General features: G+C 49.5%; 1 long non-coding RNA gene across 1 annotated transcript in view; it reads left to right on the top strand.

Moving 5' to 3' along the window:
- The first annotated feature begins 1,300 nt into the window (after positions 1–1,300).
- The window catches only part of LOC144379844 (uncharacterized), a 185,412-nt gene continuing 169,368 nt past the window's right edge, over positions 1,301–17,344 (top strand). The window contains exon 1 of the long non-coding RNA XR_013443317.1: positions 1,301–3,018. This is a non-coding gene — a long non-coding RNA (uncharacterized LOC144379844). The remainder of the gene's footprint in view (positions 3,019–17,344) is intronic.

Raw genomic sequence — 17,344 nt, 5'->3', positions numbered from 1 at the left:
GGGCACCCAAGACAGGAGGCTGAGCTGTCGGAATGAGAGAGACGGAGAGGGAGCAGGGGAGAGCAGAAGTATCAGAATGAGTGATGTGCAATGTTCGGGGGTCAGCGCATTACAAAATGATTCTCGTTAATTATTTAGAGCCCGCCATCTATCGTATGGCAGGTGTGGACAGGGGGATGGGATGTCTGTTCTTCTCTCTGAGCCACAGAGAAAGGGAAGGGCAGGTGGCCGTGGGTTGGTCTTTGGATGGTGATTCTGGGGACGGACCCATCATGGGGGTCCCTGACAGGAGGAGACCCAGGCCAAGCAGAGCTCTCTATTTTGGGGAATTCTGGCCTTCAGTGCCAAGGTGGTCCTCGGCTCTGTATAGGTAGAAGACGAAGGAAAATCACCCCGAATCATAAGATTTAAGACAAGATCATGAGCAGGCAGCTGATGCCATCTGAGTAGGCAGAAAAAGCAGTAGGAGGTGTGAGTTAGGGAACAGAGAGAGAAACTCTCTGGGAAAGTATTCCCTCAGCCTCAGGGGAATTTTTAAAAAAAAAATTTTAATTAACATATAATGTATTATTTGTTTCAGGGGTACAGGTCTGTGATTCATCAGTCTTACATAATTCACAGTGCTCACCATAGTACATACCCTCCCCAATGTCCATCACCCAGCCACCCCATCCCTCCCATCCCCCTCCACCCCAGCAACCCTCAGTTTGTTTCCTGAGATTAAGAGTCTCTTATGGTTTGTCTCCCTCTCTGGTTTCATCTTGTTTCATTTCCTCCCTCTGCCTTGTTTCTCAAATTCCACATGTCAGTGAGATCATATGATAATTGTCTTTCTCTGATTGACTTATTTCACTTAGCATAATACCCTCTAGTTCCATCCACGTCATTGCTAATGGCAAGATTTCATTTTTTGATGGTTGCATAATATTCCATTGTGTGTGTGTATATACCACATCTTCTTTATCCATTCATCTGTCGATAGACATCTAGGCTCTTTCCATAGTTTGGCTATTGTGGACACTGCTGCTATAAACATTGGGGTGCAGGTGCCCCTTCAGATCACTACATTAGTATCTTTGGGGTAAATACCCAGTAGTGCAATTGCTGGGTCGTAGGGTAGCTCTATTTTCAACTTTTTGAGGAACCTCCTTACTGGTTTCCAGAGTGCCTGCACCAGCTTGCATTCCCACCAACAGCGTAGGAGGGTTCCCTCAGGGGAATGTTTTGCTTCCGCTCCTGCTCCTCCCCTTCTCTGAACTACCTCCCTCTCTCCCAAGCCAAGTCTAACTGCTGTCTGCCCAGCCAACGCTGGCCACCGTCCTCTGGCCTGTCCCTGTTCACGAGAGTCTGTCTCGTCCACCCAGTTTAAGGGAAAGGGTCTCCCTAACGCGAAGCCAGCTGCCCTGGTTGCTGAAGAAGTGTTTTTCTTTCTCGGCGTGAATGAGATCGTTTTCGGAGAAGGACCAGCGAAGGTGTTGAGGAGAACTAGAACAGAAGCAGCTCTACGCAGGAAAAACAATCCGGAGCAGAGGCGGCGGAGCTGAGTGGTGAGCGGCTTGGGGCCTGGAGTCCGACTCGCTGGGGCCGGGCCTGGCCTGCCGATGGAGAGCGGTGTGCCTGGGCAAATGGACCGATCTCATCCAGCCTCGGTTTTCTCGTCTGTGAAGTGGGGTAAAACGAGGAGCTGCCGTGAGGACTCGGAGAGGGGATGCCTATGGAGTGCCCAGCGCAGAGGCAGCCAGCGGACGTGGGGGCTGACCACGTGCGCCCTACTCGGGTGGCCCCAAATTCGTGTGGTGGCCTCTAAAGGGAAGCAGCAGCAAGCTCCGGCCTCACCCAAAGGCTTCATTCGGGGAAAACCCTGTGTTCTGGTGAAGGCACACTGGGCAGAGAGCCGGCAGAAGACATGCCCGTGAGTGAGCCGGGCGGGGAGGGACTGGCTCCTGGCTGGGCGCTGGGCCCCGGTGGCTTGTGTGTCCCGCAGTCCCTTCCTTGGGCCATTCCAATCGCAGTCTCCCCAGGGGCTGACCGTGTGGAACTTGGAAGGAATCTGAACACCAGGGAAAGCAAACCAAGAGGCACCACCCTGCAAAGGCACATGGGTGAGTGGACACGCCACCGGGTCCAGGAATCTGGAGGCCCCCTGTGGCCCTGGCTCTGGAGCCACTCAGCCGCGTGGCCCTGCACCCACGACATTTCCTTCCTGGGCCTTGGTTTCTTCGTCTTTAGCATGACAGAGGCGGACGGCTCAGCACTTTCCAACATCGGCCGGCGACTCCTGGCAGATGCCACAAACTGATGTGACAGAGCCGCAGAGCTCCCAAGGCCGGGCGGCAGCTGGAGAGGGGGGCCCCGCTTCTGGGAGCACCAAGGGGAGCGGTCTGCGTTCACAGTTGCTCTGTGGTTTCATTTTGCCTCCCTCTTGAAAGGGCACCCCCTCCTTGGACCCTTCACAAACTGCGCTGAAGAGTGACACCCCCTTGGCGCTCACCCTCCCATGGATGCATGAGCCTCGGCCGTGTGGAGTGTGGACGTTTAATCCTGCCCGGGAATGTTCGCCGTGTTTCCAGAGCCTCTACGCACCCATTCCAACCACACCTCCGTGCTCCGTGCTGGAGGAGAAGTCCCTTGAGGGTTAGCCTACGGGGTGGCCCGTGGGGTGGAAGCCACAAGTCGCTGAGTCCCCACGGGAGCATGTAATGCACATGCAGCCCCCTTCCCAGGCTGAAGGTCACAGATCTGCGGGAGCGAATCCCTTGCCCAGTGGCCTCTCCCCTTCTGGCTTTGTCAGCAGGTTCCCTCTGCTAGGGTTGAGCCCTTGTGTTGAGAGGACCGGGCTTTTCTGGACATTGCGTCGTCAGCTACGACAGCAGGGTCAGGTGGGTACATAATGGGTACTTCACAAAGGCTCGTGGGAGAAGGAACGAAGGAGTGGTCCTTGCAGCTCAACGAACTCACACACTCAGTGGGGAGATGAGGCAATAAGACCATCGGATATTCACGGAGCACTTACTAAAGGTCAGGAATTTTCCCGAGTGGGTTTGATGTGTTAAATCATTTAACCCTAACAATAATTCTACGAGGCAAATACTGTTACTGTCTCCACTTTACTGATGAAGAATTAGAGGCACAGAGTAGTTCAGATACTTGCCCAAAGCTGCACAGCTAGTAGGTGGTCCATCTGGAGATTGTGCCTGGAGCAGTCTGGCTCAAGCGTTCAGGTGCTTAATCGGCAAGCTATCTGGATATGAGGGTGGGCTTCACATTCCCACATGCATCTGAAAATGGGGACAGGTGAGTGAACACGGAGAGGGACCTGGGGGCTTAAGTGTAATTCTGGGGCCAAGGAGTTGCCAGAACACATCTCTCCACTGAGATGTCACTTGCTCCGGGGCAGAGAGACCAATTTGGCTCATAGTCCTCCATCTGCTTGAGCACTTCGGCGGCTGCTTGGCTGGCATTTTTAGGGACGGCAGTGGAGGTGTTCGTGGTTTCGATTCTGAGTGCCTCCCCCACTAAGAGCTCTGATTTTCCTTACTGGAGGTTTGGCATCTGCGGGGGGCGCTCCGCACATGCTGTCATCAAGCCAGATACCATCCTTCCCCCTCTGTGTGCCTCATCCTGGGGTAGGCTCTGAGGGTATGATAAGGGACGCCTCAGATGTGGGTTTGGCACAAAATAATATTCTGATTTACTTGGAGAGAGATGAATGAGTTGTTCGAGAGCATGAAATCAGGTGCCACCAGGTGATAGGGTTCCTGTAAGTGTGAGAAGGAATTCAGAGAGGAGAGATGAAGGCAAAATAAAGCCAGTGGGAGTTAGGAGATGTGTGGTCCAGTCACAGAGGCTGTACCCCCTTGCTGTGTGACCTTGGGTCACTTCCTTCCCCTCTTGGGGCTCAGTTCACTGAGCAGTAAAATAAGGAGATAGTCTAAGCTCTACTGTTAACTTCAACTTTAAATTTTAATAATTGTGGGGCGCCTGGGTGACTCAGTTGGTTAAGCATCTGACCCTTGATTTTGGCTCAGGTCATGGTCTCAGGGTCATGTGTGGGGCTCCATGCTCTGCAGGGAGTCTGCTTGGGATTCTCTCTCTCCCTCTCCCTCTGTCCCTCCTTCCACTCGTGCTCTCTTTCTCTCTCTCAAATAAATAAATCTTTAAAAAAATAAATTAAAATTTAATAATTGTAAGACTTCCTGGGATGAAGGGGAACTTGAGATTTGCCCACGTATGAGGAGGCTTTGAACGGGGGCTAGAAGACCTGGTAGGGACTTTCTCTAAGTCCTGTTCAGCAACTCCCAGGGCTGCCCTTGGGCCCCGTCTCCTCATCAGGATTGCCCCCTCCTCTCCTTTCCATGCTAGTCCCCGGATTGGCCCAGGGCTTTCCCCTGCCTTCTTTCCCTCTTTCAAGCCTAGATTGTTCCAGTATTTGTAATTGGTTCTCTGCTTCCCTCAGACACCACCGAGTCGAGCTCAGCCAATTTCCCTCCCTCTTGATGCATCTTTCTTTCCTCTGCTGTTGGACCTTCCTCCCCCACCATCCCTGCTCTCCCTTTCCCAGAACCTTGACTCCAGCTCATCCATTTTCCTGGTGTGCGGCTGGTCCTGGCACTCCCCTTCCAGTGCATTCGGGGGACAGGTGCTGTCAGGATGCACACATGGAGAGAACGAGATGCTCCTCCCTCCCTGGGTACAGGGAGGATAATGATCTGAGTGCTTCCCTCCCAGGGCATGATGAGAATCAGTGAGTTAATGCCCATAAAGTATTATAATTACTCCATGGAGTCATCTGATGGAGCGATGAGGAGCTGGGCATCTGGCTCTAATTTACTTTGAGCTGGAGAATTCAGGCAGAAGCAGTGGCCTCAATTGTTTTTCTTTTGGTCCCAACCACTCACCCCAATGCAGAGCAGCATTTCTTAGCAGAGACAGACACTGTGGAGCGAGAGATAAATACACCAAATTCTCGATTCATGAGACCTGTGTCTAGAACATTCATTCCAGATATGCTCGTTGCCCCCCCCCCCCCGCCAACCTCTGATGAATTAGGAAACAGGTTCTGAGCCCTTTGATGACATAACCTGGACCACGCAGCTGGTTGGTAGCGGGTCTGGGAGGAGAAACTTCATTTCCTTGTTCCCAACAGGTTTTCCTATTTCCCACTCATGTCCTTCCTTTTCTTTCCTTCCATGTGTATTTGTGAGGGTACGTTGTATGCAATTTTGTCCTGGACAGCACCCCAGGTCTCCTCTTTGGGTGTCCCACCAGCAGGGGAAGGAGGACCGACTGCCAACCCAGAACTCAGTGGCACAGAGGCAGGTGTTCCATTAACAGAGTCGCTGTCCTTGCTTCGACTGCGCCCACCAGCCGTCTCTCCATCCACCTCCTTCCAGCTTCCACCCCTGTCAGGTACAGCTCTTCTACATCTTTGCCCACGTGGCTCCTCCTTCCACAAATCTCTTCCTCCCACACATCCACTGAGACATAACCTCCTCCTTCAAAAACCTCAAAGCATACCCCACCCTCCCCGCAAGCTCACCAAAGAAGCATTTCATCCTGAATCCCACTGACATGGGACCACATAGTTCTGTTCACTGTCTCTATCCCCCAGGCTCTCTGGGCTCACTGATGTCCAGATTTGCATTGCAGACAGATACATCACTTTACATGGTGGGCTTGATGGGGAAGACCATGCCCTTTGCTTCACTTGCTTAGCACTCTAAGGCAGGCACGAAACCCCTTCACCCCATACTGGTGTTGCCCCACGGGAGCCCCAGACTCTGTTGTGTCTACCAGACCTGCAATCCCTTCTGCCAATGTTACAATGGGCATCCTTTATAACAGAGCCATGTCAGGACCCTGCTCAGTGTCTGCCTCACCCCGAATCCAGCCCCTCATCCCAACCATGAACTTGAGTGTTGGAAGTACTGACTACCCTGACCCTGCAGATGTCTCTCCCCTCAGACCTCCTTGAGCACTCCAGCTTTGTCCCTTTCCAACACGTTAGCCTCATTTCTGTCTTTGGAGTATAACACCTTGGAAGTAGGGGCCATGATTATAAGAGAATCTCAATAAACCTCAATAAATATTTGTTGATGAATTGACTTGCTGACATTAGTAGCCATGAATCTAATTTCTGGATTTTGGTATTGGGTCTATTGCCGTGTTAGGCACAGGTTTTATCTGGCCCAGACTAGGGTGGAAAGGTCATGGACTCTGGTTCTGGAATGGGGGTGAACCAAAGAATTACAAAAAAAAAAAAAAAGTGTTTGGCAACACTCTAGACTTGAGTTAATGCCTGTAATTCTGGCCCTGCTGCAACTGTTATGAGGAATGGTCATTTGTTAATGTTCACGAGCCTCGTACTTTCTGGGGATTCTCAGGCTGCTAAAATATTGAACTTGTAAGCCTAAGCACCTTCTGTCTCACTGGCAGGCATAATGACTGGGGGAGAAAACAGCTTCAGTTCAAGGGAATACATGTTCATCACTGATCGCAGACATAAAACATGACCCTGAAGAAGAAATTTATGAAGTGTTGTCCCCACTTTGCAGAGTTTGCCCCAAATTCCCTCTCTCATCTCTCTGGCTTCTGCTTCCTCACCCACTTCGGCATCCTCCTCTGTCTGACCATGGGAAACCCTTCTGCTGGCTTCTCAGGGGTCGCAATGCTCAGGGACAGGAAGAAGCTGCAGATTTATCCAGAAACATTATATGCACACGCAGATTCACAAATAGTGGAAATTAGGTAGGTTCTCAAAGACATCGGCCTGGGGCCAAAAAGGTCTTGAGTGGAAAGGGCCCTTCTGTGAGGTGGTCTGACGTCAGGCTCACCACTGGATAAACTCCGCCTGGAATGGACATCCTCCTGCATCCCTGACAGAGACCGCTGGTGGGCAGGCCCCTTCCCGGGAGGGCCACTGCTTTCAACTACCTGACGCTGAGCTGCCCTTCCTCTGGGGTCCCCCACCAGGCCCTCAACTGGCCAGGGATGGCTTGTGCCTGGTGTCTTCCTGCCAGTGCTGGTGGGAGGCTGTGGTCTGTCCCTGAGCCACATCCAGCTTCCTGTCTCTTTTTCTTTTGTTAAAGCCAAATGAAACAATGTAATTAGCTTGTTACAATTAAAGTGACTCGACTGGATAAATTGTAATCACCCAGAATCAAGTCAGGCATCCCTGCAGGTCCCGGACATCGCAGCTGAGCTGCCTCATTTGCATAATTAAAATATACAAATGATAATGGATTTTGTACTCAATTTCCAGCGGCTGTGAATTTGAGAAACTCTGAAATTAGAATAACAGAGATGAAGCCCGCCTTAAGGTAATGGGGATGACAAGTTTTGACAGTAGGGGTGTTTATAACACTAGTTTCTCGCTATAAAATAAATAAGTACAAAAAAGATTAGAGAGTGATATTAGTTAATAGCTCCACGGGCAGTGGGAAGTGCAGATAGACTATGATTACCTCTGTGAATTTACGCTGCCTTTTTTTTTTTTTCTGACAAGCTCTCGCCTAACCTTAGGGGATACCATCCCCCTGATTATGAGAAATTGAGAATGAATTAAATGCATAAAAAGGGTTGTCACAGATCGACTCACCAAAGGAAAAGAAGAGAAATGAAATTAGTCTTGCTGCTCTTGCTTCCAGCTAGGGGTGGAAGGAAGGCAAAATGTGCCGAAGGAAGCAGAGAGAGGGCAAGAGGGTGAGGAGGGGCTGGGAGAGTCGGGGAAGGAGGGGGAGCAGAGGGCAGAAATCAGGGGTGCAGGCAGACCAACATTGGGGGAGCCAGAGGATAAAGTTACTATGGAGTGAGATTTGAGAGTCTTGGAAAGATTCCTCTACTCGAAATGCACTCTGCAGGGGGCACCCAAAATTCCGGCGGACCACTCCATTAATATAAACACTGTTCTCCGCCAACATACTGAGCATGAACGTACGAATAACGTTATTCCTTTTCTTCCTGTAAAATGCCAAGAGGACAGGGGTCGTGCCCATCCTAGTCATCTGTATTCCCAGGACCTAGCACATAGTAGACGTTAAGCATTTATTGAATGAATACATGAATGAATAGGAGATAAGGTGGACAATGTAAGAGTATCAGGAAGTAATGAGAAGGACCTTGAAGGTTCAAGTCACTGATTGTCCCATTTGGCTTGAAGCCAGCTGAGCCCTGGGTATTGGGGTCCCCATCTGGAATGGCTGCAACTTGTCAGAATCCATCCCTCTGCGGCCGGCCTGCCTTCATCTTGCAGTCAGTTATGGCCACAGAAGCTGGGCCATGTCCCTGTGTCGGGAGCAGATGAGGAGAGGACAATAAGCTGGTGAGGGCCAAGCATACTCCTGTCTGGGAAAGAAATCCAGAACTAAGGCTCTGGGCCTCTCCCACTGATGGGCTCTGCACAGGGACTGTCCAGTGTGGCAAGGAGGGAAACTGTTGGTCCCCACAAAGCTGTTGGCTGGTATATACTTTCCCATCTCACTGAAAAATGTGTGTAGAGTGGGGCAATCAGAAAATCCAGCAAACAGCCAAGCCACTGTATGGGCAAGGAGATGTGCCAGAGGTGCTAGGGCCTGGTGGTTGGAGTCTAGGCATGAAGGAGGATGGGTGTGCAGGGAGCCAGCCCCTCTGATGGGGGGTTTGGGGGACATTGTTCTTGGGAGCCCGTGAACTGAATGCTGCCCTCTGATCTAGGTAAAGAGAGGAAGGGCCACCATCAGTTTCCCAAAGGGTGTTCCTCATATTGGCCTCCCAGTGGGAGAGTGGGTAGAAATCCACTTCTTTCCTTGAGGGTCCTGGCCCTGGAGTGGTATGGTGGGACCTGCCTAATCTCACGTTCTGAGGAATGATGGGACAAGATGCCATAGCAAAGGCAAGGCTCCTTGGAGGAAGTACACCAGTGTGCACAGATCTGGAAATCTATGGACTCCAAGATAGGGCTGATGACTGCAAATGTCAGGTTAGAGATGAGGAAAGCCAGCCATGTCTTTGTTGGCTAGAAAAGGCTGGGGTAGAGACCTTTGGGTGTCCCTGAGACCTGCACTGGGCATCACTGTCCCATAGGAATCAGAAGTGCCACCATGAGCCATCCATGGGTTCATCCAGTCTTAGCATCTGTCCCTGACAGAGGACATTTGACAGATACTGCTTTAAGGGTTCAGCAACTTTGGACTTGCCTCCAATACTCCAAAACTTCCTCTTAATTAGCCATTAGGAATTTTTCATAAGTTTATCCAAATCATTCTCGAGACCACTTGAATTATGGCTTGCTGCTTCATCTCAGAATTCCTGCCTTTCATAGGTGGTTTTATTAATCTGGAATGTATTTCTTATTTCTTTTAAGGCTGACAGGCAGGGGTGCTCAAATTCTGCCATCTGGGACGTAGCACCACATCTGTTTTCACACTCTCCTGTCAGCCGTGATCTCAGCCCCATCATCTGAGAAGTATTCTCCATCTTCCTCCTCATCCCTGGGCCACTGGATGGCCTCCCTGTTCTGCCCAGCAGTGCACAAGTTAATTCACAGAGGCCAGGGAAGCTGGCTTCATAGTTTGGGGTGTGGTAAAGCCCTGAAATTTGCCTTTGGAGTGGGAAGATCTTTACTCAGATTTGGAGGGACTGCCACGCCCTGCTGGGCAGGTCAGAGCTAAGGAAAACTAGGCAAAGGGAGACATAGATCTTCAACGTGTTGATATTCACCATCCTGTAGGAGGTTTGGCATTGCTCCTTGGCTTGGAGGGCCTAGTTATTTCTCCCAGGCATACAGTGCCAGGAAGAGAAGGGCCAATTAATGATCTGCTGGATGAACAATTCCCATGGGTGGACCACAGAGAGAAGTGGGAACAGCATGTACTCTCCTTCTCCCACTTATTTTTTTTTTTGGAAGGCAATACTATGTCAACATTATAGTAAAAAAAAAAAAGTAAGTTCCTTGAAGGCTTCAACTATGTATTGGTTTTATTATTATGTCTCCAGCATCTAATCTAATCTAATCTTGGAGTGGACAAATGTCACGAGGGTTGCTCATGGGTTCCCCTGGGCACATGGATTTGAAGAGAGGATGCTCCATTCTTGAGCTGCCCCTGCCGTTGGGTGTCTCCTTTCTAGAGGCAATGCACATCTGTCTTGTACCCGGAACCTCCGGGCAGCCAATTTGAGCCCTTGTCTATTAGAGAATTAATTTTTAATGGGTTTTATAGCATGGCGGATAAATCAGTTAGGGAGAGACAAGGAGCTGGCAATGCCTAATGAGTATCGATTGGGCCATTTATAAGAGAAACCTTGCCAAAAGGGGGACAGCCACCCAGCAGAGTCAGATCAGTGATGCTGAGTTGATGGAGGGGCACCAGTGGTTTCTCTCTGTCATCATTAGCTGGAAAATTTCTCTAACTTGTTGGCCGCTGATGCCAGAAATTTCACCACTTTGTGGGTAAGAGTCATGCTTTTTGTTAATATTTGTATGCCTTTGAGATAGGATAAGGAACCTATTACCAATACATAATCTCTTCATATAAAATAATTGTGTAGATATTTCCCAAGGGACGTGAGAGAGAAGGGGAGAATGGAGACAAGGGGATCCTAACTGTTCTTCTCAGATTGGCTGGGTTTGGGAACCCAGAGGACAGCTTCTGAGAGGTACAAGCCCTCTTGGGGGGTGCTCAGTGTTACAGAGGGCAGGCAAAGCCTTAGGAATGATATGGCGCATTTTGCAACGTCACTTTTACCTAAAGATTTGATGAAAAAATGTTTTTCATTAGAACACATTTTCACAGAGAGAATGAACAATTGGCATGCAGAAAGAAATATCTTCTTGCTGTGTCCCACCCGCTGTTTCTGCTATAAGCAAGACTTCCTTTGGTGATGAAGGAAGAACTGGCCTCAGGGCAAAAGCTCTGGGTTCAGGTCTTGATTCCAAGGGCCTGACTAATAGAGGCACAACATTAATGGACACATCCTTCATTATTCTAATAAAGAGTATACAATTTAGTGCTAGATTTTGCAGTATAAACTCTAATGCAAGGGGGTTCAGTGATCTCCAAGGACCCTTCCGAGCTCTAACATGCCATGACTACTAAGAGGATTCATTATATTTAATATGACATGGTGTTAAGACTTCTCGTGTGTGCCCTGTTTCTAAATGAGTATGCCCCTCTCCCACTGGAAAGTCAGGTGTTTTTTTTCAGTGATGGTGTCTTAATGCAAAGCATGTTAGGAAGTTCTCTTCGAGGATTACCTTCAGGGCTTGTGAACCATGAACAAACATTCACTTCATTAAAAACATTTGTACCCCATAAGCACAATGTGTGCTGGGAGGGTGGGCAATGGGAGGGCAGGAGGTTCAGGGAAGGCCAGCTAGGAGCAGCCCTGGCCACCGCTGTGGAGTTGTAGGGGTTTTTACTTTAAGGGTCTCTCTGGCACCCTGCCTTTTATCAAGTGAAATTTGCTTCCCCTAGTTAAGTTCAGGGCTCCCTTGATATTGCTCAATGAATGATATTTCTTGCCACCCAAAGTTCAGTTGTGTGGTTCTCTTCGACCAGTCCTAGGGAAACCTTTCAGCCCCCTGCCACCAGAGGGCCACCAGGCCGGAGAGGGATGGAGCAGTGATTCTCACTGGGGGTGGGGACACAGACATCTGAATTCCGGGGGAGGGGGGGCATTCTGCCCTCTCCCCCGCCGAGCCTTTCTCTGTTTCCAGAGAGGGTTTAGCTCATGTTGTGAGAGCCAGAGGCGTGACTTGAGCAGGGGAATCGAAGACGGCGCTTTTCCAGAGGGGAGTCAGCCCCAGTAGCCTGCAAGATCTCCTCTTGTGTTTCAAATCATATTGCCGGCATGGAGCTTGTGTGAGCAAATTCACTTTCCTCCAATTTGTAGACTCTTAGAATGGTATCTGGAGTTGGAAGCAACTTTCAGAGAGTATCTAGGCCACCCTTATGTCCTTATGAATGAAGAAACCAGTCCAGAGGGGTTGAGTCTTGCCAAGATATTAAAGCTAGTTAGTGATAGAACCAAGCACCTAAATCTCAACATCCTCACCAGACTGTAAGCTCCCTGAGGGCAGGTACCACATATTCTCCTTTATCCTTATACCATGTGGCACAGTTGTAGGCAATGTAAGTAAATGCTCAGGAAAATTCTAATGACCTATAGTCACGGTTCTTGAACTTGGGCAGGCACCAAAATCACCTTGTAAAAACACAGGTTGCTGGGCCCCAACCCCAGAGTTTCTGGTTCAGTAAGTTTGGGGTGGGGCCCAGAGAATTCCCATTTCTAACAAGTTCCTGAGTGATGCTGATGCTGCTGATCCAGGGACCACACTTTGAGAACTGCCGCTGTGTATGTTTTATGGACTTCCCCATTTCTATATAATTTAAAACACTGCATTCCCAGGAAGCCTGCTTTATTAGACAGTAAGTGGCTACGTGAGAAATCCCAGACTTAAAAGATACTAGTTTAAAAGTATTTAAAGTGAATAATTACCTTCAGGGTGGTCTAGGTAGAAAGATTAAATAAATTAAGTTGAGTCAATAGGAGTTTAAGCATCATTTGTTAAAGCAGTACTATTAGTTTTTCTTTTCCTGGTGGAAATTCTCTTCTTGTCACATAATCCTAATTAATTATTGTATAAAGACCTGAAAACTTAAATGCACAAGGGAGTAATAATCTTATGTTTCATTAACCAGCAGCTTCGAAAGCCAGAACCAAGTGCGTAGAAAGAGCACGAACAACGTGTACTGAGCAGAGCTCCTTCCAAGCCGGCCTGAGGTCTACCCCCGTGCTTCCATTTGTCACCGAATGTATTAACGTGAACGCACATTTACACTCTTAAATCTATCGTCTCTGTTCAATATAATCTTATCAGAGTAAGCCAATCAATAGGAATTTCAGGCGTATTTATCATTGATTTTGCAATATGCTTTGTAATTACTGAATCAATATAAAATTCTCAACTCATTAGGAGATTAGCTTTTTTAATCATTTATATTAATGTGTTTAACCAAAGGCATTGGAGTTCCTTTTTTTTTTTTTTTTAAATCACTTGTTTAATTACTTACATTAAAAATGAACAAATGCTGTGGACTAAAAGCTCACTTTGATTTTCAATGGGCACTTGCCTTGTGCCTTGCCTTTGACAGGATCTCAACAAATTGGGTTGCACTGTGGAGCCCAAACCATGATCTAGAACAAAATGGGAATGCCCATCTGAATAACTTGATGAGAAATGGGAAAAAGAACCCAACCAAAAACTCGACCTTTGGGTTTGTTAAATATTGGCCCCGATGTACTAGTTTAATTTGGTGTCTTTGACTTTTGTCCCTTACTAGTTGTTTTTTTTTTTTTTTTTTTAAGATTTTATTTATTTATTTGACAGAGAGAGACACAGCGAGAGAGGGAATACAAGCAGGGGGAATGGGAGAGGGAGAAGCAGGCTTCCCGTGGAGCAGGGAGCCCGATGCGGGGCTCGATCCCACCTGAGCCGAAGGCAGACGCTTAACGACTGAGCCACCCAGGCGCCCCCCTTACTAGTTGTTTATGTGGGATACCTTCTCCCAGCCACGGAGCTTGCAGGGTGTGGTCAACTAAGAGAAACTGACCATTCCGGGCATGGAATACTCACAAGGTGGAGTCAATCATCAGCGGTGATAATAGCAATAACTCACCACAACCCTGACAGTGGTTTGGGCAGGTGTTTGTCCATTTTGCAAAGGAAGAAATTGAGTCCTGGGGGATGACACGACAAATCCCAGGTTAACTCACATGTGTATGGCAGAGATGGATCTAAGTAAGACATAGATGTCCCTGTGTGGGGGCTAAAAACTGGGCAGTAAAGTTTTAGGGGTTTCTTAGGGGTTGTAGCTGTCACTCATTGAGCACGTACCTGCTGGAGACTTTGTTTTAGACATTCACAGTGACCTTAGAACTTGAAGGGGCCTCCTCAACCTCCCCCCAGAGCCACGCAGACCCAGGCTGCTCTGACTCCAGCTGATGGCGGTCACCTGAAGTGTTCAGGGCTTGCTGCTCAGCTCTAGGGAGTTTTGAAGGTGTTTTGTCTGCCACCAGGATGGCATCACTCTGGTTACCATCCCTGGGAACCATGGTAACAACAATGATCCAGTCCTTAGGTACTGAGCCTGAGTTCACACAGTGCCTATAAATATACTATCCCATTCGGTTCTCACAACGACCCTATGAAATGGGCTAATGCCGTGGTCCGTTTTGCAGGGAAAGGCTAAGGAAGCTCACAGAAGTTAATGGATTACCAGCAGTGAGTAAATGATTGGGCATATGTCCCCACCCCCCACACTGCCCCCAACAGGGTGCGGTCTTGGGCTCTGGTATCCACTCAGCTCTTTACTTCCTTAGGTCTCAATTCCCATCTCAGGGAGGCTGGGTTGGATCTCCTGCTCTCCTCTCCTTCCGGCGCCTTTTACTTCCAATGCCTAGCAATGTTAATTGGATTCTGTATCGATCACGGTGGGGCTGCCGCATTGCGTACCAGGTGCCATGGAGCAGACCTGTTCTCTGACTTCGGGAACTTTGTGTTGAGAACAGCACTCATCCGAGAACCCGGTCTAGCATCCAGCTTCCTTCCAGTCCTTTGAGAATGACGAGTCTCTGGTTGTTGCTTTTGCAAACACAGCGTTTGTGTGGTTATAGTTTCAGCTTTTAAACTTCCCCGTGCTCTGCGAGCACCCCGCCTGCACCCATCGCCCCAGCTCTCTCAAGCCCATCAGCAGCTTCCGTGTCCTCACACCATCCTTCATGCCTCTGGAAAGTTAGCAAGGCCAACCTGGGGGGTTCCTAGAATATGGATGATTCCATGGGACTGTCCTCCACTGCTGAAAAAAAACAGTAAAAATGCTTGTGCTGGGTGAGTGTTCAGTCCCTTGCCTGTCAGGAGATGGTCTTCTTTTGAGGGAGCATTGGCCTGTGGCTTCAGCCTGCAGAGCTGCCACGGCCAGGGGCCCCAGAGGTGCTGCCTGGTGACCCCTTCCCTCCTCCAGAAGCCTGGCATGGAGATGACACGTAACGATACCTGTGCACCTCGGCAGTTCCTAAAGTTCTTCCACATGTGCAGTCACAGCCCGTCCTCTCAGTAACCCTGCAGGATGGCTGGGCAAGTCCCAGCACTGCCATCTTATAAGTGAGGGGATGGAGGCTTCCTGGTCCCACGTCTGAGTCAGGCGTCCTTCCTTCGTGCCCCCCTAGTGCCCGCCGACCTCTTCTAGAGCACTTAGCAACATGCCACTGTATTACCCCTTGCTGTGGCTCATCCCCCACGAGGATGACAGCTTCCTGAGAGCAGGGACTTTGTGTCACCAGGTCACCGTTGCTTCTCCAGTGGTTTGTGTGGTGCCTGGAATGTAGTAGGCACTCAACAAATACTTGCAGAATGAAGGCTGAGTGGAAGGACAGACAAATGGATGGGTGGATGGGTGGATGGATGAATAAGTGAAGGGCGAGTAGGTCCCCTCAGCCTGGCTTCCCATCCAGAGGCTGCCCAGCAGTGCTGTGGCTGCCGGAGGTCGGTGCGGGCTCGGGCTCGTGCTGCTCTCATGATGCCAACGTTTGTCCTGGGACCCAGAGGCCTCTCCTCCCGGTGCCCTCCCTCCTCACTCCAGTGGGCTTGCCCATTGCCCCGCATGACCCAAGTCCTTTTTAAGGATATCATTCCCAGGCTTTGAAATGCCACCAAAACACACTGTGTCAGCTTCCATTCCGACGCATGCCTCCTCAGGCTGAGCAAAGAACAGAGCTGCCAGTCGTTCTCCCAGAGGTGTGGATGACAAGGTTCGAATGTTACCCCTGTGCCCTGTGGAATTTCAGTCCCCTCCATGGGAGCAGGGTCTGATGGAGGCTGCCCATCGGCTTACTGCGGGGACCTGCTGCTCCCCTGGATAGAAGGGCACTTTGGCTGCCATCCCAGGGACTCCTGGTAATAAATCAGAGCTCTCTGTCACCAGCTGCGTGGCATACTGCTCTTGTACCGATGATGCAGCTGCCAAGTTGTCAGTGCGCTGGGCTGGGGGTGGCAGGGGCGCTGGTGTAATTAACCCCTGCAGTGCCCCTCACCCTGGAGCTCACCCAGAAACTTGGCTCCAAGATGGGGCATGGCAGGGGCATGGAAGGCCATTGGCCTGGCTGTCCTCACAGGGAGGATGGATGAATCAGGGAAGGGCAGCTGACAGCCTGGAGAAGGAGCAGCTGTCCCCCGGGATGGGGGTGAGAGGCGCTGGGCCACAGCCTATGGGAACTCCGTAAATGTCCTCACTCCAGATGGGCAGCCTTGGGATTTAAGCAGTAATATATATATTTGGAACTTTGAACTTTTTCGTCCATTCTCCTCAGCTCAATTGGCTTCATAGCACCTTTTAAAATTATCATTGGCGCCTGGGTGGCTCAGTTGGTTGGGCGACTGCCTTCGACTCAGGTCGTGATCCTGGAGTCCCGGGATCGAGTCCCGCATCGGGCTCCCTGCTCAGCGGGGAGTCTGCTTCTCCCTCTGACCCTCCCCCCTCTCATGTGCTCTCTCTCTCTCTCTCAAATAAATAAATAAAATCTTTAAAAAAAAAAAAATAAAAAAAAAAATAAAATTATCATTGGGAAGATAATGTAATAAGGAAAAATGCCTTAAGTGACCTTTGAAGCTACCATCACAAAGAACTTCAGGCTTACACAGGACTACAGAGCTCCAGTCCACATGCTTATTTATTATCAATTTTTTTGTAGTTGGTAATTAAGATGCTCTCATCATTGTTGCACTCTCTTGTCATGCTTTTCCTCAAGAAGCAGAACCTGGTGCAGGGCTGTGCAGCTGCCTGTCTACCCGCAGAACCTAGTTCAGAGCTGGGCCTCCTAACTTGGGCCTGGGCTGCTCGAAGGCAAAGCCAGTGTTGGGGGTTTAGGGAGAGAGGGATGGACAAGAAGACTTCTTAGGGATCGCAGGGTCACCAGCCATATCTGATTCTGTGATTTACATGCGACTGCTCAGAGTCTGGCTGGCATCTTCACTGGGCAGTGAGGCCCCCCCACGTGTGGTGGGTGAGAGACCACTGTTTCCACTTTCTAGACTTGGTATTAGCAGGAACCTGGACAGACTCTAGCCCAACCTTTCCATTGTACAGATGAGGACATTGAGGCTGTGGGACAGGAAATGGCCTCCCTTTCTTCTTCTAAGGAAGAGATTGGCTTATGAATTGCATGGATTGCAGGGGTCAATTCAAGACCACAGAGAAAAATCTATGATTCACATTAAGGAGTCAGGTGTGACATTTAGGTTAAATCACAGCAAATGAACATACATTTTTGACTTATAGAGATAGCAATTTCATATAGTTCAACCTGTTAT

This window comes from Halichoerus grypus, chromosome 13, assembly GCF_964656455.1.
Source record: "Halichoerus grypus chromosome 13, mHalGry1.hap1.1, whole genome shotgun sequence".
In the NCBI taxonomy this organism is placed as follows: Eukaryota; Metazoa; Chordata; class Mammalia; order Carnivora; family Phocidae; genus Halichoerus; species Halichoerus grypus.
Note: the sequence above shows the minus strand (reverse complement) of the source record. Positions and strands in the feature narration are given on the sequence as shown.